The 22,380-nt window shown below is 41.7% G+C and overlaps 1 long non-coding RNA gene across 3 annotated transcripts in view; it reads right to left on the bottom strand.

The window, feature by feature from the left end:
* LOC125934439 (uncharacterized) overlaps window positions 1-22,380 on the bottom strand; it is a 419,134-nt gene that overhangs the window by 342,661 nt on the left and 54,093 nt on the right. For all 3 annotated transcript variants that reach the window (XR_007461397.1, XR_007461404.1, XR_007461398.1), the window contains exon 3: window positions 2,194-2,276. This is a non-coding gene — a long non-coding RNA (uncharacterized LOC125934439). The remainder of the gene's footprint in view (window positions 1-2,193; window positions 2,277-22,380) is intronic.

The raw sequence follows: 22,380 nt of genomic DNA, 5'->3' as shown, positions 1-22,380 counted from the left end.
GGAAGGAAGGAAGGAAGGAAGGAAGGAAGGAAGGAAGGAAGGAAGGAATGGAGGGAGGGAGAAACCATGTCCCATTCTAGCATAAGCAGAATTATGTCTGCAAACTGCATTTGTTCTCCCAAGCATAATGCATGGCTAGTTAAGAGCATGGGGGCTAGGAGCACCTGGGTGACTCTGTCAATTAAGCATCTGACTCGATTTTGGCACAGGTCATGATCTCACAGTTTGTGAGATCGAGCCCCGTGTCAGGCTCTAGGCTATCAGAATCCCTGCTTGTGATTCTCTCTCTCCCTCTCTCTCTCTGCTCCTCCCCTAATTGTGTGTGTGAGCCCTTGAACTCTTTCCCTCTTTCTCTCAAAATAAAAAAATAAACTTTAAAGAGAGAGAGAGAGAGAGAGAGAGAGCGAGCGAGCATGGGGCTAGAGTCAGACTGTTCAGAGTTTCTATCTTGGGTCTGTCACTGACCTCACATGTGGGTCTTGGTCCCATACAGGACTTCTCCTGCCATTATGCCAGTTTCTCCATCATAAAATGGTAATAATATTGGTATTCCTGGAGTTACCCAGAGAATCAGATTGAGATAATTCACAGAAAGTGCTTAGAACAGCGCCTAGCACACAGCAATAAATTTTGAGCTATTCTTATTGCAATAATTTAAGACTGAGTGTGAGGAAATTGCATATCATCCCGGGTCTGAGTGTCAAAAATTAGCATCATTTCATATAGCCGTCCAATTATCTCACCAACAATTCTTGAGAGGAAATGGCTTTCTGAATCTCTTATTTCTACTCACCTAATCCATATACGACCAATTTATTCCACACTAAATCCCACAAAAGGAACTGTTATAATACAAATTCTATGCACCTCATCAGTCTTTAACTGTAAACTTAGGCCACATTTTCATTTAATAATCAATTTCTTAAAGTGCCAGCCCCCTTTGACCTAATTGCCAAAAATTAATTTCCCCTCAAAGTATCCCCTTCTTCTCTGGAAACCTTAAAGAGACACACAACAACACCCTAGTCTGTGAGGCACATTCACCACAGTATCCCTTTCTGCTCTGTCTCCTTTTAGTCCATGTTCCTGCGTGAGAAGCCATTTACAGAAGCCTTAGTCCCTGGAACCCATATCTACCATGTGAAGTCTCATATCTACCATGTATGTGAAAGAGTGGTGTCCCTATATACGTCCAGAGCTAGCTTCCGTGGTGAACATTTGTTTGTTGGTGTTGTAGTTTTCTGCCTCTAGTTATGGTAACTCACAGTCCTCTTAGAGAACCATGCATCTATCACTGCCACTCTGGGCAGCTGGGGTGGCCTTGACTCCAACACTAGCATGTGACCCCATTCAGAACAGTAAGCCAGGCCCAAAGCTTTAAAACAACTGCTGATGAAAATAAGGAGTTAAAATGAAAGCCTAGAATTTCTGGCAGCCATTACAAAGGAGTTGAAACTAAGACATCTGAGGAGGAAGCCAATGTAGAGGAAAGCCAAGTTGAAGAGAGAGAGGCATACCAAGTGGTCATGACCTAATTTGAGCCTCTGGATCTGGTTATGCCTCAACCTAGAAAAGCCAGCCCAGAATATTTCTATTAAGAGAGTTAATAGATGTCTTTTCTGCTTTAATCGGTTTGTGTTGAATTTGGTGTAATCACACTGAACACTTTCTGAACGACACTGCTTCTCATCTTCGGAATGCCAGACTTTCTGGGCTTCGTGCAGAAGTGAAGAAGAGGGGCTTCCTTCTCAACTCTATGCCAGGTTAGTCAGTAGGCCTTGATAAAGCCCTGCCGATGCTTAGGGTCTTTCAAAAATCTGATCACATTCTGGTCCTAGTTGTCCTAACTAGAGAATATCAAATGGAACCCAGTTGTCCTGACCCAAAGCAGACAGTGAAATATCACTCCGTCCTCTTCTGTTACCAACCTGACCCCCTCCCCAAAGCAAACATTCTTTCCTTCAGACCAGTTACAAAACAGAATGTGCTCTACATCTCAACGGAGAGAAACAGAACAGAAAGAGATTCACGAATGGAGAGTATTACTTAGACTTTCAGAAATACCCTGGTATCCATCCTTGCTCATCTTTGTCCCCCAAGAACTACCATTTTCTTTTTGCCTGATTATCACACACTAAGATTATGTGCCACCCAAGGTTTTAAAAGAAGCTTACTCATAAGTGTTTTACTTACCCTGGACCCCAACCTTATGTTTCCCATGAAGTTCTGTCTTAAAATGGATTCTCCCATTACTCGGTTTTTGGAAAGAGGGTCCTCTAGAGGAAGAAAAAGTAGAGAATGCAACTTAAGTATCACAGCTGGAAGGACTTGGTTAAATATGGTTCAGTCACATGTTGCCATTCAAGGCAAACCTATTCCTATGTTTAAATCACCTAGTCTTTCACACAGGCATGAAAATCAATTATTCCTCCATTGATTTCTACTGTTATCTTCTGAACTCAGGACGTGACTTTTAATAATAATTAGCATCATCAGTAGACCACCATGGGTCAACAGCCTTGACATCCATTTGATATACTGAATGAAACAGTGGAGAATATTGACGTTGCTCTTCACCATCAATTCTCCTAGCTATTGAATTTCATCCTTTTTCCATCTTCCCACTTTTCCCAATTGTTAAGGTCACTTTCCATTTCAATCCTGTTTCCAAGTCCTTAGCCAACACATCCAACTTGCTGTCAGTGGGATATTTATTAAGAATACTCATCCCACTATACAAAACTTTGATTAAATGTCTAGATACCACAAGACAACTTCTCTCAGAGTGTGTCCTCTCTTCCCTTCAAGTCACAATGACCCGTTGACAAATACTTTCAATTTGAGCCAGCTGTGTACTTAACAATAAAATGAGCTAAACAATTTTCTTAGGTTCTTGATGAATATGACACGTGGGACTGGATTTTAAAAGCTTCTGGAGTCATAATAAAGGTTTGAAACACATCCATTTGTCCCTACCTGACAAAATAAAGAACAGCAACTCTGTCAGGTAATAAACCTAATCTTTCAGATTTTTTCTATTATTTTTTTAATTTTTTAAATTTATTAATGTTTATTTTTGAGAGAGACAGAGAGAGAGAGAAAGAGAGAGAGAATCAGCAGGGGAAGGGCAGAGAGAGAGGGGAGACACAGAATCCATAGCAGGCTCCAGGGCCCATGCTGTAAGCACAGAACCTGAGGCAGGGCTGAAACCCATGAACTGTGAGAACACGACCTGAACTGAGGTCGGACTCTTAAGCAACTGAGCCACCCAGGTGCCCCTTTTTTAATTTTTTTTTAATGTTTCTTTATTTTTGAGAGACAGAGAGAGGCAGAGCACAAGTGGGGGAGGGGCAGAGAGAGAAGGAGACACAGAATCCAAAGCAGGCTCCAGGCTCTGAGCTGATAGCACAGAGCCCGACGCAGGGCTCAAATTCATGAACCCCAAGATCATGACCTGAGCTGAAGTCGGACGCTTAACCAACGGAGCCACCAAGGCGCCCCTCTATTATTTCTAAGGTCCTTGAATGTTTAGGTGTTTCCTGAGTCACCAATCCTAATTTTTTTTGCAGGCAGGATGAGTCTGGGGCCAAATACACTTGGGGCTAAATCCTATCTCTGCCACTCTGCGGGACTTAGGGGAAAAAAGAGAGAGAGGAAAAAAAAAGTTTTTCCTTTTTTGCCCCTGAGCCTGTTTCCTCATCTGTAAGAGGGGCCTAATCTTTAAACGTTGTTTCAAGGACTAGCAACATGCCTTTGTCAGAGTATACATTCAATACAAGCTAGCCTTCTTCCTTTTTTTTTTTTTTTTTTGTCTCATTTGGAAGGTTGCGTCTATACTATAAAATCTTCCCACAATCAAGAGGCACCTGGATAATAAATTTCAGGCACCTGCATAATAAATTTGTTTGAGGCACGGCTATTCCAGTGGATTTCATACATGTGGACCCTTTCTAATTTCTTACACCCTGGGGTTTGGTGGAGGAAGGAGAGGTTCAAGCACAGTTTTAGAGTCAGTCAGGATGAACCTGACTACGCCACCTATTACAGGGCTTCAGAAAATGTTCTTAAACTCTCAAAATCTGCTTTTCCTTCTAAAAACGAAGACAATAATAGTACCTGGTTCATAGCTTTAAGAGTTCCACTAAATTTAGTAGCACTTAGCAGTCTTTTGCTCACAGCAGCATTCAACAAATGAATGCTGTGACATGATGAGGTAATTCTTGTTGGAATCTTACTCATATGTGATGAATTCTTATGTATCTGCTAGAATTCCTTCCACTTCCCAACTTCTCTCCAATTAAACAGGATACTCCACGCAAATATGGACCAGGCTCATTTAATTCAAATTCACAGATCTTGCTTCTTGAACAGAGCCTATCACACAGTAAACACTTGGTAAGAAATGCTGATTAATGGTTGAATGAATGAATGAATGAATGTATAGATCTTTGAGTTCATGCCAACAAAGTCTGAATAAGACAGAGGGGGCAGCTGAATAAGACTAACACTGAGGATCAATGCATCCTGCTTACTTCATTAACATGACCATCACAAGTCTCTTTAAGGCTTTTCAATTTTCTAAAGTGCATCAGAATTCAGCATAAAAAGATTTCAGGCAACGTAATACCTACAGTTAACAACATGTTATTGTGCACTCAAAAATTTTTCAAGGAGGTAGATCTTGCATAAAGCTTTCTTACCTTAAAAGGGTGAGACCACAAGGAAACTTCTGGAGAGGATAGATATGTTCCTTCCTTTAATGTGGTGACATGCATTTGTTCAAAATCATTAAATTATATACATTAAATGTGCATTTTTTATATATCAATTCACCTCAAAAAGACTAAAAAAAAATACTTGGGAGTTACATCTCTAAACTTAAACAGCATGATTTGTTTTCTGAAAATGTGTGAATTCTCTCATCCCTCAAAAAAGGGTTTATTTTTAAAATATAAGTATATATAAGTCTAAACTGATTTCATGATGGTCTGATAGAGTCATGGTTCTCAAATTCTCCTCCAAATTCCTCATTTGGCAGATGAGAATGACTGTTCCTGGGTGATCTAAGAGCACAAATATACTCTTTCCCACACGCATACCAAATGTTTTTAAGTGTCATATTTTACCCCAAGGACATAATCAGATGTCCATTATTTTCATCCCATTGTTGCATAATCAAAAAATGAGAACATAAGTATATGTAAACATATACTAACTAAATTAATTATAATTTATCCTAATTATAACATTCTGTATAGCTATTAAAAATTATACTACCTAAAAATATGAAAATACATGAAAACATTTTCAAAATGTATTATTAAATGAAAGAAGCTGCATACAATTTCTAGTTATTATCACTAAAATGACAATAAAATGATTTTTAAATCAAATACCCAATGAGCCAGAGATAATAGGAGAAGACACAGAATTGTGGAAGATGAAAAGTAAATGAACACGTGGTAGGCTTTCTCGTAACCCAAATGAATCTAAAATCTAAGCTGGCCCTGGAAAGCCCTGGAAGTCAATGACACGTGGTACAAAACCCCAGAAATGTTCAAGAATAAGAAACATCACCTAACTCTGAAAGAGGAGGTGCCTACAGTTGAGAAAGCAAAATTTGTTTGAAAATCTTTACAACAAAGAATTTAAATACAGGATAACTCTCAAACCCTGCTGTTATTCCTGTAGAAAACTAGGGATTTACTCCCTGAAGAGGTAGATTCGAAAAGCCTCTGGAAGGGTGCATGGGCGGCTCAGTTGGTTAAGCATCCCATTTTGGCTCAGGTCATGAACTCACAGTTTCGTGGGTTCGAGTTCCACCTCATGCTCTGTGCTGACAGCTCAGAGCCTGGAGCTTGCTTGGGATTCTGTGTCTCCATCTCTCTCTGTACCTCCTTTGAGTGTGCTCTGTCTCACTCTCTCTCAAAATGAATAAACATTAAAAATTTTTTTTCTTAAGTCTCTGGACTTGGGGTCACTTGGCACAAGTGAGGTTAGAATACCTTATGAAAAATGTGGGTTCAGTGAAACCTGGACACTGAATCATGAAGTTCCTAGCCCCCTTTCCCCACTTACTTCTAAAAATGCTAAAGTCCCGGGGGGTGCCTGGGTGGCTCAGTCAGTTAAGCGTGCAACTTCGGCTCAGGTCTTGATCTCACAGTTCGTGGGTTCGAGCCCCGTGTCAGGCCCTGTGCTGACAGTTCAGAGCCTGGAGTCTGTTTCAGATTCTGTGTCTCTCTCCCTCTCTCTCTGCCCCTCCCCTGCTTGCATGTTCTCTCTCTCTCTCTCTCTCTCTCTCTCTCTCAAAAATAAATAAACACTAGTGGCGCCTGGGTGACTCAGTCGGTTAAGTGGCCGACTTGGGCTCAGGTCATGATCTCGCGGTCCGTGAGTTCGAGCCCTGCGTCGGGCTCTGTGCTGACAGCTCAGAGCCTGGAGCCCGTTCCAGATTCTGTGTCTCCCTCTCTCTCTCTGACCCTCCCCCGTTCATGCTCTGTCTCTCTCTGTCTCAAAAATAAATAAACGTTAAAAAAAATTTTTTTAATAAACAAATAAATAAATAAACACTAAAAAAAAATTAAAAATGCTGAAGTCTCCAGTTCTTTCCAGCTTGGTCTATCTATGGCTTCACTCACATTCGTTTCTTCAAATTTCTTTTTCTCAGCAAATTTCAAGTTTAAACAAGATCTCGGAGGGAATGTTTAACCTGCTCAAGAAAATAAGTGTTTTGATCATTTAATAGCATTGTTTACAAACAACTTTTATAATATTTGTAAAGGTTTATAGCTTTGTTAGTGCTGATTCTCCAGAAAGTCTACCTGGAAATACTATACTTGATATTACTTTTGTAAATTATATACTTAAGCTGCAAAATGGCTTATCTTGGAATACAGTCCATAGTTTACACTTTGCACTGAGCCTCCTGTGTCCTTTTCCGGGCCATCTGCATTAACGACACTGTATTAGGGAAGTCTAATTCAGACTGCTTTAGCAATCTGGGAACAGTGAAGGAGGATGCATTCCATCTATACCCCAACTGTCTCCACAACTCCAGCCAAGGTATGAATCAGAAATCCAAAGAGGTTTTTTTTTGTTTTTTTTTTTAAGTTTATTTATCTATCTTGAGAGAGAGAGCATGACCAGGCAAGGGGCAGAGAGAGAGAGAGAGAGAGAGAGAGAGAGAGAATCCCAAGCAGGCTCTGCACGGTCAGTGAGATCTCTGAACTGTGAGACCATGACCTGAGCCAAGATCAAGAGCAGGACACTTAAGCCCTACAAAGAGGTCTTTTCAAATTATACATATATATAGCCCTGCCTCCAAGTCCTCTGCAGACCCTTCAACTATCTCCTACTAGAAAATCACTATAGATCATTAAAGAGTATAATGGACATGTGATCAGGATCCAACATAAAGTAAGGTAACAATTATATCACTCTACAATCCAGACATCTGACCAAACTGAACAATTCTACAAAATTTGAGTTTTGGACACCACTGAGGAAACACGACTTCTAAGGCTCTTTTCCATTCAACAATTTCTGTAATTCTTTAGTGGAAATAGTACCTGTCCCATTCTATGGGCATTTGCACATGACCCAGGTTAGACCAATCATCCCTCTGGTCCAGTGAGTAGGCATGAGACTTACCAATCAAAGTGCTTCCCTGGGATTTTTCAAAATGAAGCTAAGCATGAAAGTGCCTTTTCCACTTTGGTTATGAAAGTAAAGTACGTGAAACCAAAGCTTCCAGAGAGCACCCCCCCACCAACTCCAGGGACCAGCCAGGCTAAGAAAATAAAGCTGGTGCACAGAGACAAATGGAGATTAAGGAAGATACGAGAGAGTCCTGAAGGGATTTTGGGGTCTGATTACAGGCAAGCCTATGAATTCCCCTTTCCCCCTTAAGCAGTTTTGAATTGGATTAAGTTGGAATTTTCTGCTTCCAAACAAGAAGGTCTTGCTAATTCCTATGCTGTTTTAAACTGTAAACTCTGGGAGGGTAAGAACCGGGCTTGAAAGACATTATATATGAAATATGCTATCTGAAGAGTGCCATATGGTCATAGCAGCAATGAGGACACTGATAAACTCTAGTGAACGCTGACCGTACCCCAGACACTGATTTAGCACGACCACAGTATCTATGATATAAATACTAGAATAATATCTCCATTTTTATAGTTGAGGAAACTGAGGCACATAGATGTGAGGTAACGTACCCAAGATGGCAGAACTAAAAGGTCACTCAGCCAGGATTTGAACCAAGCACGCTGGCTCCAGAGCCCACACTCTAAACCACCATAGCATTCTTCCACACCATGACAAGTCTGTTAACTAAGTTCCTACCAACATAGCCTCCAAATTAAAGTGGAGACCAAAATTACTCTCAACTTTGAGAATGTTTGACCTTTTGAACATGCCAATTGCTTTGACATTTCAGATCTTAGTCAAAGGAGCCGCATTTCACTTCTGAGATTTCCATGTGAATTTCTTGGAAAATACCCTGAGGAAACAGCTCCATCTGTAAGTAAATGGAACATGATAAATGATGACAGTCTAATGGGAAGTACCTTACAAAGGCTGAAAACCCTGAGCTATTTCTGCTTGACCTGTGGTTTGACCCAGAGTCAATCACTCCACCCTTAACCTCTCTGGGCTCTGTTTATTTTTGATTTAATAAATGGTAATTTCCAATGTCCTCCCACAATAGGAGGAGTGCATTTTTAAGGCAATTTATGGCAATTCACAATATTCTCTGTGTTTCTTAGGAGATATTAGCTAGACATAAATGTAAGAGAAATTTGTAATCTCACTGCCATAATATTAACTGAAATCTACTGAGTGCTCATCATGTCCCATCACTCCACAATGTATATGAGTTAGTCCATTCAAGCCTCACAACAACCTTACGTTGCAGATACTACTATTATTCCCATTCAACAGGTGAGGAAACAAGAGGTGGGGGATCAAATTATTTGTGGATGGGTGATGATTAATATTATGTGTCAACTTGGCTTGGCTGCGGTGCCCAAATGTTGGTCAAACATCATCAATCTAGGATTGCTGCGAAACCTTTTCAGATGAAATTAACATTTCAATCAGAGTCAATAGACTCTGAGTAAATTACCCACCCTAATATGGGGGGGCCTCTTCTAATCAGTTGAAGGCCTTAAGAGAAAAAACACTGAGATGCCCTGAGGAAGAAAGAATTCTGCCTCTTGACCGCCTTTAGGCCTGAGCTGCAATCCCGTCTCTTCCCAAGGTCTCCAGCCCCTCAGCCTGCTCTGCAGAATTCAGATTTGCCAGGCCCCACATTCACGTAAGCCAATTCCTTAAAATCTCTCTCTCTCTGTGTCACAGTCTCTTGTACGTAGGTATATACCTATACAGCCTATTGGTCCTGTTTCTCTGGAAAACTCCACCTAGTATGCAGATACACACAGTAACTGGAAAAGTTTGGATGTAAACTGAAACAACCTTATTATAAAGCCCACCCCAAGCTTTTTTTTCAACTCCTCATAAAATTTTCTTTAACCATTCTCATTCTGTATGGGGCCATGACCCTAGCGTGTCTGAAAACTGGCAGGACCACTGGTCTGACAAAGAGGATGAGAGGTATTCTAAGAATTTCCTTCTCTTGTCCACAGTCTAAATGTAATCAAGCTCCATCAGATGTCTTTGGATCCTTCCCCTCAACCTATGTGATCTGTCATCACTCTGTTAAATTTCACTGTCTCTAGTTATTTAGCTTGCCATATACCCACTTCCTTATGCAGGGAGACTATAGGGAAGACTGCTGTAGCATTTTGAGGCCACTTTGAGATTTGACTGTGGGTACATGTCTCTTGTAGTGGGAGAAGGAGTTGAGCTAGCAGAAGGTGGAGTAGCAAAGTAGAAAGAGCAGACTCTGAAATCAGGCAGGTGTGGGTTCAAATCCTGACTTTACCACAGACTCACTTTACAACCTTGAACCATGGCTTTAAGTCCTTCAACCTCACTTTTCCTACCTGTGAAATGGGGAGAGCCATACTTATCTTGAAGCATTGTTTTGGAAGTCAAGGAAATACTTACCAGAGTACACAGAAGGTGTTTAAGAAGTCATAGCCCTTATTGCTGGCACTACTTCTGCCTTAGAATGTAAAGCCTAATGTCTGTTTCCTAAGTTCACCGATAATCAGACAACTGTTGTTGTCTGACCATATTTCACTGACATTGCTGTGATCTGGGGTGAAGGCTAAGTCTACAATTATTCCATCTCCTATCTGACTTGACAGCACGTCACAGAGAATGCTTGAAAAACCCTAGGCTTCCTTTAGAGACCGCACAAAAAGAAGGTTAAGGGTGGATCAGAAAATCAATTTAGTTTCCATCTAGGCAGCCTTCTGCTATAACGTTTCTCAAACAACATAATGGCTCTGCGGAGCTGATGACAGAGGGCAACAGACGAAACAGCCCATTTTTGATGCAAGCTTGTCCCTCGCATCTTAGCTGGCATTCCAAGGACAGCGGTTTCCTTAGCACCAGGGCCAATACTTGTGGAAATGGTGCCAATCAGCCAAGCTCAGATGTGCCCTGAACCTCTCTGAGCCAAGCTCTGGGCTATGTATACTGCCTGCCGCCTATACTGTAAGTCTGTAAATAAAGTTTGTTTTTTCTCACTCTACAATGAATTCATGATCCTTATAAAATGTCTGGGAAAAAATTAAAAAGTAGAAGAAAAAAAACCTTATTCATAGTTTCAGTAATCAAAGACAACTAAGTCAATATTTCAGTAAATTCTTTGCATTTTTTATTAATTTTCAGTATTCGTGAAGCTGTGATTATACATCCCATTATTTATTCAATCATGTTACACCCTAAAACAGAAGTTGGAAAGCTACAGACTACAGGCAAAATCTGGACCATGCCTATTCCTCTATTTTTTGTTTTGTTTTGTTTTCAAATGTTTATTTATTTATTTTGAGAGAGGGACACACACAGTATGCACGTGAGCAAGAGAAGGGCAGAGAAGAGAGGGAGAGAAAGAATCTCAAGCCGTCTCCACATTGCCAGCACAGAGCCCAAAAGAGGGGCTCGATCTCACAGAACCACGAGATCATGACCTGGGCCGAAATCAAGATTTGGACATTTAACCGACTGAGCCACTGAGGCACCCCTGACTAAATAAAACTTTACTATAATACAGCCATGCCTACTCATGTCCCCAGGGTCTATGTTTGCTTCTGCATTACAATGGCAAAAGTTGAGTAGTTGAAACAGAGACTGTATGGTCTGGAAAGCCTAAAATGCTTACTATCGAAATCCTTGCAAAACAAGTTGATCAACCCGAACTTTAGATATGTACTACTGTGTGGGGCAGTGGGGGGTCCTACCTCCGCCCCATCTTCTGTGTGCCCACATCCTAACCATCTTTCAAGCTCCAACACAATTGCTACTGTATCAGGGACGCTGCTTCTTACACCCCCAAATGGAAGTCAGCTCTTCCCCTTTTACATCCCCACTAGAACTTGATCCCTACTCGTCTTAATATATTCTCCATTTTCTACCATTTTTCCATGTATGTATTTTTAGAAAGTATCTTCTCTCATTTATTAGACTCTATTTCACCACATCACTGAGCTCAGTGTCTAGAACTGAACACACAGCTCAGTATACATTTACTGAACAAAAGTATTAAGATACGATGCCCATCCTTCAAGAATGCACAACCTAGTAGGGAGAAATACCACCAACCACATTAAAATTATTAAGGATGGTTTTGACACAAGAATTGTAAGAGAAGGAGCTGTGGGTTGGGCTGGTATAATCAGGGAAGGCTTCTTGAAAGAGTCGGGAATGAATTCAGCTTTAAAGGGTGATTTTTAACTGCACAGAGAAAGAATAGGTGGCAAGGAGGAATAAAGACAGGAGGAAGGAATGTGCACAGCTTTGTGTAACCATGAAGAAAGATCTCCACAGGGGGAGGGTAAGTTCAATCAAGAGAGGAAAACAGTAAAGACAGATTGTGTGTGGCCAGAAAAATGTAGGACCTTAATAAGCAACAATATAATCACTAAACAGGAACCTGAGCTCAGATCCCAAAACAGCAGTGACCAATCTGTATACGCCTTAGTTGATAACCTGTTTATAATTCCACAGTGGAACATCGTCAGTTCACTTCTGCAACACTGTATCTTAATGAGCGTCATTTGTAAAACATTTGAATGAGCCTGGTCCCTGGCTCAGAAATGACGGGAAGGTAAATACGAATCCTCTCAAATATGAATCTGCTCACCCTGTGGTCTCCCACAGGATTTTGTACATAATCTTCTTCACTGCACAAACCATGCCCTCCTGTAATTGTTTCTGTTTACATGTTCATATTCCCCACTAGGCGCCAACTTCTCCAGGATACCTTAGTCATGGATTGTTTAATTAGAAGAGGGGAAAAAAAAAAAAAAGCCAACTTTAAAAAAAAAAAAAAAGACAGCTTAAGAGCAACTTCTATTAAGCCCGCAGTTGTATCGTCTATGCCACAACTGGGGGAGTAGAGACAGTCAGTAGCAGATGTAGGAAGTCCTCAGTCTCTCTTCCTGCAGCCTTCTGTGTTTTCCTACCTGCCAAGCCCTGGAGCTTTGGCCCTCTGACCCCACAGAAACTCATACTCCTCTCTAAAATCATGGGTTCCCCAGGATTCACATTTTTCCCTATATATCTCATAAACTGTTTAGCTTTCAGTGCCATACGATGCAGCTGGGGCCATGAGCTTACCCGGGTGGAAAAGCACAGCCCCCGAGTTGAGAATGCTACCACTACTTTACAGGGAAATTTTGGAGACCATAGTGGGGCAAAGTGGATGGAACAGTACAGAAAAGAGTGACTCCAAAGAGGTGGACTTTGAACATAAAGTTTTAAGAATACCTTAAGAATTTTACTTATATTTTCCTGTTCACTACAAATAAGAAAATTCAAAAGCATAATATATGAGAGAAAAAACACGATGATTAAAAAATCTAAAGGTGGGGCACCTGGGTGGTTCATTTGTTTAAGCATCCAACTTCGACTCAGGTCATGATTTCATGGTTTGTGAGTTCAAGCCCCGCGTCAGGCTCTGTGCTGACAGCCCTGAGTCTGGAGCCCGCTTTGGATTCTGTCTCCCTATCTCTCTTCCCATCCCCTGCTCACGCTCTGTCTCCCTCTCAAAAGTGAACAAACATTAAAAAAAGTTTTTTCATCTAAAAGAGTTCTTCAATAAGCAGAAAACAAAAAATCTAAATAATGAAAAGGCATTGTGCCATAGTGTAAGTGGCAGATTTTGTCTTTCTGAGAGGTAGACTTACAGGTGACTTTCATTTAATGAAGTGTTGCTTCCTTTTGACTCCTGGTTAGAAGGTTTTGGATTGCCAGATCTTTAAGCCACAACTCAAAATAACATTGAAGTACAGGACCAATTCTGCCTGGCTGCGTCAATCTCTGGGTTTTGCTTTCAAATTCTCAGGAGAGAGAACACCCTTGTCCCGGGCTTTCATCCCCCATCCCCCCCCCCGCCCTCCCCCACCAACTGAATCAACTGGAAGGAAGGGGAATACAACCAGCATAGATTAGGCAAGGAAAACTTAGGAGGACAAGATGGAGACCCAGTCAGGATGCCCAAAAAAGGGGGGAAAGAAATGGGTCTGGACCAGAAGCAAATGAGGTACACACCTCTGTCCCAAGTGGAGGAGAGATAACATACCACAACCAGGCTCCTCTTTCACTTGGTATTATTATTTTAGGTATTTTGGTTTTCGGTTTTTTGGTAAATCACTCGTATCTCTTAACAGACCACCTGTGGATTTTTTTCACAGACTCAGTTCTCAACTAATTCTTCAGTTTTATTGAAGAGGAATTTAAACATCCCCGTACAGCAGATATCACTTGGTGATTCTCTATACCATCCCTTCACCTGTACCAAAATGGTGGAAAGCTTGGAAACTACACTGCTAAGAATTTCTTACTGCCACAGTTCCAGTAAGATGCAGCCAGTCAGACACCCTCATGTGAGATCCAGAGGGAGAAGCGAAGGGGGAGCCAGGACCGAGAGAGCAGAGGTAGGCAGTCGTGCAGGGGCAGACACGGCAGACAAGGGTATGCTAGAGGCTTCCAGCAATCTTCCTGAAGGTCACCCACTTAGAAGCGACAGCCAAGTGAGATAACCAACAGCTACTGACCTGCACTTGTTTGCACTTTTGGGATGTCTCCCTAGTCTTTTCAATAGTGGTCAAACCCTTTAATCTCCTTTATTAAATGGTTTCCTATTCAAAATATCTAAGGTGGCTTCTGTTGTCTTCACTGAACCCTGAGTAGCACCTCTTTTTAAATAGCAGTTCTCAAACTTTAATGTGCATAAAAATAACTTGTGTAAAAATTCAGATTCAGCAGAGCTGGAATCAACCTAGAAAGCCACATGTTTAGCAAGTATTCCAGGTAACTCTGATGTAGGGTTTCCTCTCCAGGAAACCCTGCTTTAATATTAAAGTGAGGACCCCTGAGCCCTACACACTCAATCTCTTTTTATTCTGATGCCAAATCAATTAAACAGCACCCTTTGCAAGCCAGTGGCCAAAACAGAGTTTATTCCTATCTGGAAGTGTGCTCATCATAACCTTCAAATTTTTTGGCTCACCAGAAACACGTTCTCTCCAAGGAATAACTTATCTATGAGGTGCAATAGGGTTTAAAGATGAAGGAGGCAGGGTTAGACCAGGGATCAAATCTTGGCTTTCCACTGATTGGTGTATGACATTAAGTAGGTCACTTAACCCAACTGATCTTTGACCTCATCTGTGAACATGTACCTCACAGAGTTGATTATCACACACATAATAGGATTGATTAATGTCTACCTTTCCCACTGGAAACCCATAAAGGTAGGAATTACATCTAGTACCTTTGTTGATTTACCATCATTCAACCTTTGTTCAATAAATAATTATTGAGCACTTAATGTATGGCAGGCTCCAGACTGTCTCCAAATGAGGATACAGTGCCTCACTTAATGTTTAGAACAGGCCATGCTTACAACATTTTGTTCAGCAGCATCATCAGCTACAATCAGTGGCTTGCTTTTACAAGCTTATTGTAAGGGCTCCTGGGTGGCTCAGTCGGTTTAGTGTCAGACTTCAGATGAGGTCGTGATTTCATGGTTCCTGAATTCGAGTCCGACGTTGGGCTCTGTCCTGACAGCTCAGAGCCTGGAGCCTGATTTTGATTCGGGGCCTCCCTCTCTCTCTCTGCCCCTCCCCAACTCATGCTTCATCTCCCTTTCTCTCAAAAATAATCAAACATTAAGAAAAAAAAATTAAAGCCTATTGTAAATCGCAGGTACGTTAGCAAGTCATAAAGGGAAAACAACCATGTGTTAAAAATAATACTTCATATAATAGTAGCAGCAGCCTGTTACATCGATGGGATAAAAGTGTGATGGGAAGGAAGTAGTTAGTTAAATCCTTCCATTTGAGCTAACCTGGCTGGTCTTGTCTGCTCAATGGCAGCTGTACAGGTAGCATGGCTCTCAGAGCAAGACAAGCAGGAAATGATCACTGTCACTCAACGGTAGGGAGATTTTCTAATTTGGAGTTTTAATTTCTCATTCTCTGTCTTGTGGAATGCTTCCCAGATCAGGCTTCCAGCACCTGAGGGGAAAGACCCTAGACACCCACTAATTTGAAATGGAGTAGCAGTTCACACCCCTTCTAGCTCCCTGAGCTGTTGCACTTCTGGGCAAATAACCTGACCTGTCCCAGATTGGTACACGAGGGCAGAAGACACCTGTTGCCTGAAAGGAACCCTTGTGCCCTCCAGCCTCCTGCGTGGATGAGCAGACACCACGGTTGATGGCAAAGAACCTCTACTTACATCTTCATGCACTGAAAGTGACCAGGCCAGACCCTGGGAAATATTTGGGCATAATTCACTCCCAGTAACCCAGGCCTCCCTTCAACCGGTCCCTTACACCCAATTGCAAGATGCTTTCCCAACAGGCAAACACCCAGAGTCATTTTGTATCTTACCCACAGTGTTCCACTTTTCATGTTCAATTATATGCCAACCTTTTGACTTTTACAAAGGGCTAGTATGCCTCCGGTGCTTACTAAATTCCAGGCACCATCATACTGATTCTTCATAAGAACATTATGACACAGCATATTTTTTACTGCTTTACAGAGGAGGCAATGAGGACCCAAAGCCATATAGCCAGAAAGTTGCAGGCTTTGCTCTGACTTCAGAGCATACACTCTTCACCACTCTACTGCACTGCCTCCTAATACTTATCTGTGAAAAAGAAAGTATTACACCGAGTTAAAAGCAGTTGCTGAAAAACATTTTCTGTTAAGGTCCAGACAGTAAATGTTTTAGACTTTGCCCGCTATAAGGTCTCTGTCATGACAACTAAGCTCTGCTGGGTGTGAAAGCAGCTACAGGCGACAGGAAAATGAGCGGGTATGCTGGCTGTGTTCCCATAAAACTTTGTTTACAGAAATAGGCAGTGGGATAGACTTAGCCTACAGACCATGGTTGCAAACACCTGAGTCAGAGGAATGTCAGGCCAAACAGATAAAGGCTGGCAGGCTCAGACTAACGGTGAACCTGCCTCCATTGTTTGGGGTTTCATGCCCCAGAAGACACAGTTTCTGCTTCTCCTTTGCAGCCACTACCTCCCAATCACAAGCTCCCACTCTCCTGCTCTCCTAAGCAGGACATGATCGAGGTAAGCCCAGTGAAGTTCCTGTGCGTCTTCTTCACTGAGAAGAGAGAAAATAGACTCATCAGCCTCTCTCACTGCTGGGCCCCTGTGCTTTCACTCAAGCGTTACCATTCATTAACTCCCTTCTAGAATGCCCTCTGCACCTTTTACCATATGACCTGGGTCAGGCTCCCCTTCTCCCCGCATGCCTTTCCCTTATGTGGATGAGGGTTGGTAACACGAGAAATAGAAAACGAGATGGGAAGAACAACTGGAAACGTTAAAACATGGTCTGCTGGTAAGGCTAATGACAGTAGATGTATGTATATATACCGTCCACCATTTATGCATTAAGACCATGCAACACAATAACAACTATGAACACTGATTGGGAGGTAGGAACTTTGCTGTAAGTTGTATTTGATTACAACCATGAGCTGTGTTCATGCTTGGAGATTTCACAGTTTGTTACACATGAAGCATGAGTGTGTCTGCTAACAATTAAATCTCAGGATAAAGAGCACCAGTCCCCATCCTTAGTTTTCGCTCACATTTTTCAGATAATCCATATAATGTCTGTACTAATAAAAGAACACATCTTGTTGTAAGGAAGTACACTGTAGTGTGAATGCAACACTGGACTTCCAATACTAATTGCAAGCCATTCATCAATGTGCCAGGCACAGTACTATACAGATTGCATAAAATATCTCATATTAACCTCAGCAACTTCATGATGCATTATGATCATGTCTATATTACTAATAAATAAAATGAGGTTTGCCCTCAGAGTAAGTTTTTCACACTGCCTCCATGACAGTATAGGGTAGTGCTGTCACAGTCTCCATTCCTCCCCCCACCACACACATACACACACACACACACACACACACACACACACACACACACGAAAAATCAATGTACCTTCAAGAACTGACAAACAATTTTTAAAATATCCATGGCTCCTGTCATGAGATCAGAGCCTACATAAACTGCACAGGAGCTCCTCTGGGATCATCAATCATCACTTGACTCTGATGTCAACCTCGTATGAACAAACTGAATGCTCTCAGTTGGTCAGCATGACAGACACTGACGATCCATTTCAAGGTATCAGGAAGAAGATAGCAAGCAGTTACGGGCAAAGGATTCAATGTCCCCATACCAACATGAGTAGATCTTAAAAGCACAACATTCATTTTAAAAAGTGAGCAGGTCAAATATTTGACATCATACCACTTACACAATTTAAAAAAAAATTTTTACATGCATGTAAAACAGCAGTGCACATTTTGGAAGACATACACACACAAAAAGAGGAAGTACCAATTAAACAACTAGAACGGTTGCTATGGTGAAGGGAGGAGGTATAGCAGGGCATAGAAAGTAGGTATAAAGTAGGGAATGAAGTGAAGAAAAAGAAAACAGCAGGGGTCTTGCAAGGAGTAATATGGATCATTCACCATTTACTAAGACATGTCATTATTCAATCCACTGAGACTGAGATTGAAGAAAGAATAGAAAAGAAAAAAAAAAATAGAACAGATGCCTCCCATCCAAAGGATAGCCAAACAATACGAATGATCATGGTAAAGAGACCTGTGTTGGAAGGGTAGGGGTGTATCCAGTCTGAATGAGCTGCAGCCCCAAAACAATACAACCTGGACTTCTAGAAAATAAAGAATGTCTGTAATGTAGTCTTGACAAAACAAGGGCACAGCCATAGGCAATGCAAAATTACTCTTACTGAGCAATGGTCCTAGCCCTGTAATATTTTCTCAGGGATAAACCGACAGCTCAGTAATAGATTGAAGAGACACAGCCATTAATATATACACTGTACTAATCCATTTCTTAAATTAACATTGTATAAAATTAAATGTCACACAAACAAGATATACTTGTTCATTAAACATAGTTGAAAAGAGGGAAAAGGTAGTGATCTCTGAAGCTAATGGGCAGCCTTAACCCGGCCAGGCATATTGGGAATCTCTGTGGCACGAGCTAATGCAAATAGGGAGAAAACCGTGTCATGTCCCAGTCAGATATTGTTTTTAAAAAGGTTAGATCAGGGGCACCTGGGTGGCTCAGTCGGTTAAGCATCCGACTTGAGCTCAGGTCATGATCTCACGGTCTGTGGGTTCGGGTCCCGCATCAGGCTCTGTGCTGACAGCTCAGAGCCTAGAGCTTGCTTCAGATTCTGTGTCTCCCTCTCTCTCTGCCCCTCCCCTGCTCATGCTCTGTCTCTCTCTGTCTCAAAAATAAATAAAAACTTAAAAAAATATAATAAAAAATAAAAAGGTTAGATCATGGCATAAGGGGAGTCTTTGCTTCCTCTCAATTTTCCAAAATCACACGTTTGATCATCTCTAGATTAGTCATAGCTGTCTTTTTAAATTTTTTTAATGTTTATTTATTATTTTTGAGAGAAAGAAAGAAAGAGACATAGTGTAATCAGGAGAGGGGCAGAGAGAGGGAGACACAGAATCCGAAGCAGCTCCAGGCTCTGAGCCTTCAGCACAGACCCTGATGCGGGGCTCAAAACCACAAACCGTGGGATCATGACCTGAGCCGAAGTTGGATGCTCAACCAACAGAGCCACTCAGGAGCCCCAGCCACTAGCTGTCTTAAGAGCCAAACACTACTGAATAGAGTAAGAACAGAGAGAGAGAGTGAGAGAGAGAAATGGCTCTCTCACACAGCTCAGCTGACAATGGAGCTTAGAGGGAACTCACTCACTTTCAGATGTATGCCTGACGGCATTCTCTCAAAGTTAAGCCCCCTACTTGTGCTGTCACCATCTACATGCTCACTAACCAGGAACATCAAATTTGACAATGAGAGTTTCATAGGAAGGATGTTTGTATCCTGTGCCAGACTCCACAATACTGATTTGCTAGCAAGTAAAGCATGTGCACGAAAATTAAAAAGCAAAGAACAACTAAAAATAAAGGGAGGGGGCACACAAATGTTTCCAGAAAGCAGGAATTTGTAACTTTAAAGAAGTTATCACTTATTGAGTGCTTACCATATGCCAGGCATGGCGTTGGGCATCCTACACTGAATCTTCTTCCCTTCTATCCTATGGCATGGACATTGCAATGATCCCATTTCTGAGAAAGTGGGACAACAGTTGTAGAGGTTGGGAATACGCCCAAAGATATATGGGGAATACATGGCAGAGGAATCTAAACCCCTGATTCCAGAGGCTTAGTTAGACCACCAAACCACATTCTCTCCTGACACAGCAGGATGTGGTACGATATCTATATTTTGAGGGCTGGCAAAAATTTAGTTATTATCTAATCCAAATTCCTGATTATGTCAAGGAGGAAACAGACTAAGGAATGCAAAGTAGCATGCCTAATATCACCCAACTATTTAATAGTAGAGCCAGGATTCAAATCTGGGCTTCCTGACTTCTGGGCAGGGCTCTCCCACTATGCAACACTGGGTCCCAGTGTATGTAATGAAATCTGTCCTGAAGGAAGCACATTAAATAAGCGTGTGTAGCCTGTAGGATAGAGAAGATGTTCAAGTTTCCCACCTGTAGTAGATTCCCTGCCTTACCAAAGTACAAGTCTTGCATAGCATTTTTTTTAACGTTTATTTATTTTTGAGACAGAGAGAGACAGAGCATGAACAGGGGAGGGGCAGAGAGAGAGGGAGACACAGAACCCGAAGCAGGCTCTAGGCTCCAAGCCATCAGCCCAGAGACCAACGCGGGGCTTGAACTCACAGACCGCAAGATCGTGACCTGAGCTGAAGTCGGACGCTTAACTGACTGAGCCACCCAGGCGCCCCTCTTGCATAGCATTTAACGATCCCATTTCAGGGCCTCAAACGAAGCTAATGAAAGAAAATGCAGGGTTAATATGCCTCCTCTGAACTGTCGGGGGAGCGTTCCTAATCCTAGAATTCACTCTCCATTCCCTGTCTCAATACTTAATAACCGTCGAAAAGGACTTTGATCAGCAGATGGATTATGAGATCCCTGAACCCCTGGAATGTTCCTTGCTAGCCACCTAGATGACAGTGGACACCAGGCTGACAAACACAGATGCCTGCATGAGACAGGCATGTGACCCAAATGAGTGACGTAGAGACGTCCAAGAGGGTGCAAGACGAAGGTGTGGTACAAGCTATGCCTGCCTAACTGGTGTGCACATGTTTCCAACGTGTTTCCCACAGAGGGGTGAGCTGTTCCTCCGTTCCTGTCCACTGTTTCCACAGAGACACACAAGCCCATGTTGCTAGTTTCACCAGTGCCGAGAGACACAATGTCAACATGCAATTTTGTATAAAATTTTCCGATTTTTCAAATATATGATCAAGCGAAACCTGGTTTGCTGGTTTCCAGCTTTTTAACTCTGGTGTATGTATTCTGAGCTCTCATACCTACTAAAAGTCAGAATTTCTTTGTCCTCTCAGACAACAGGTTTCTCCCAAAATTTTATTTTTTAGTATTTCTATGTTTGTTTCTAAATGCCCATCCCGTTATAGTATAAGCTTCTTGAAAACTGAGTTCTTTCATGATTCCAAGTCTCTAGTACATAGTTGGTAATCAGTACTTAAGGAAAGGAAAGAAGTTGATTTTTCCCAAAAGATGAAGCTATATGTGTTCTTTAAATCAGTCAACAAATACTCCTTGAACACCTTTCATCATAGCCAGGGACTGTGTTAGCTGCTGGAAGCCCAGCCGTGAAAACAATGACACATTCCGAAACTCCCAGCTCTATCAGCACTGGGAGACATTTCCTAGACTTTATGGCACTTGCTCGCACATCCTCTATTATTCCGAAGTTCAGTAATATCCCCGGCTTTGGAGAATAAAACACTGTTTTACCTAAATTTATTGAAGGTAGATATATTAATCAACGCTCTTTCAGTTCACAATCGCAGGAAGAATCTCACTGTAACTACTAGCAAGAGAGAGGGAGAGAGAGGGAAGGAAGGAAGTAAAGGAGAAAGGGGGAGAAGGAAGAAGAAAAGAAAGAAGAAGGCAGGGAGGGAAGGAAGGAGGGAGGGAGGGGGCATTTGCTCATATAACCAAAAAATGTGGGGACAAACCTTATGACTTCAGGCACAGCAGGATCTACAGACTCAAGCACTGTCAACAGGGATCAATTCTTAGGCTCCAGTTATAAATACAAACATTGTCATCACTGGCAACACAAGACTCACACTCCAGACCTTAGCAATACCAGAGGAAAAGAGCAGCTTTTCTCCAACAGCACTGCTGGAAAAGCCCCAGGGAGGATCCTCACTGGTCCAGATTGCCACATAATCCCTTCATGAACTAAGAACCACAGGAGAGAAGGATTCTGCTAACATAAAAGCAAAATGACATACAAAAACAACATGAGCCCCCTAAATTACTAATAAAGAAAAAGCTACCTTTCTGGCTATCCTGAGGAAATGGATCTTGACCAAGGACTATTTTGGTCAAGTCAAAATATTCTCTGTGTTAAGTCAGCAAGAAGGAAATACAGTCATCTCTTTTCTAGGATGTAATGGTTGTCTTTGATTCCAATAGTTTCAAGTTCTACATTTAATTTCTACCTTAGAATCTCTTGAGGATTATTAACAAAAAAGGAGCTCACTTTTTAGGATGGTGGATAGGATATATCCAGGATATATATAAATATATATATATTTATTTAATAATCCTC

This window comes from Panthera uncia, chromosome D1 (genome assembly GCF_023721935.1).
Source record: "Panthera uncia isolate 11264 chromosome D1, Puncia_PCG_1.0, whole genome shotgun sequence".
In the NCBI taxonomy this organism is placed as follows: Eukaryota; Metazoa; Chordata; class Mammalia; order Carnivora; family Felidae; genus Panthera; species Panthera uncia.
The sequence above is the reverse complement of the archived record's forward strand: the minus strand, read 5'-3'. Positions and strand labels throughout refer to the sequence as shown.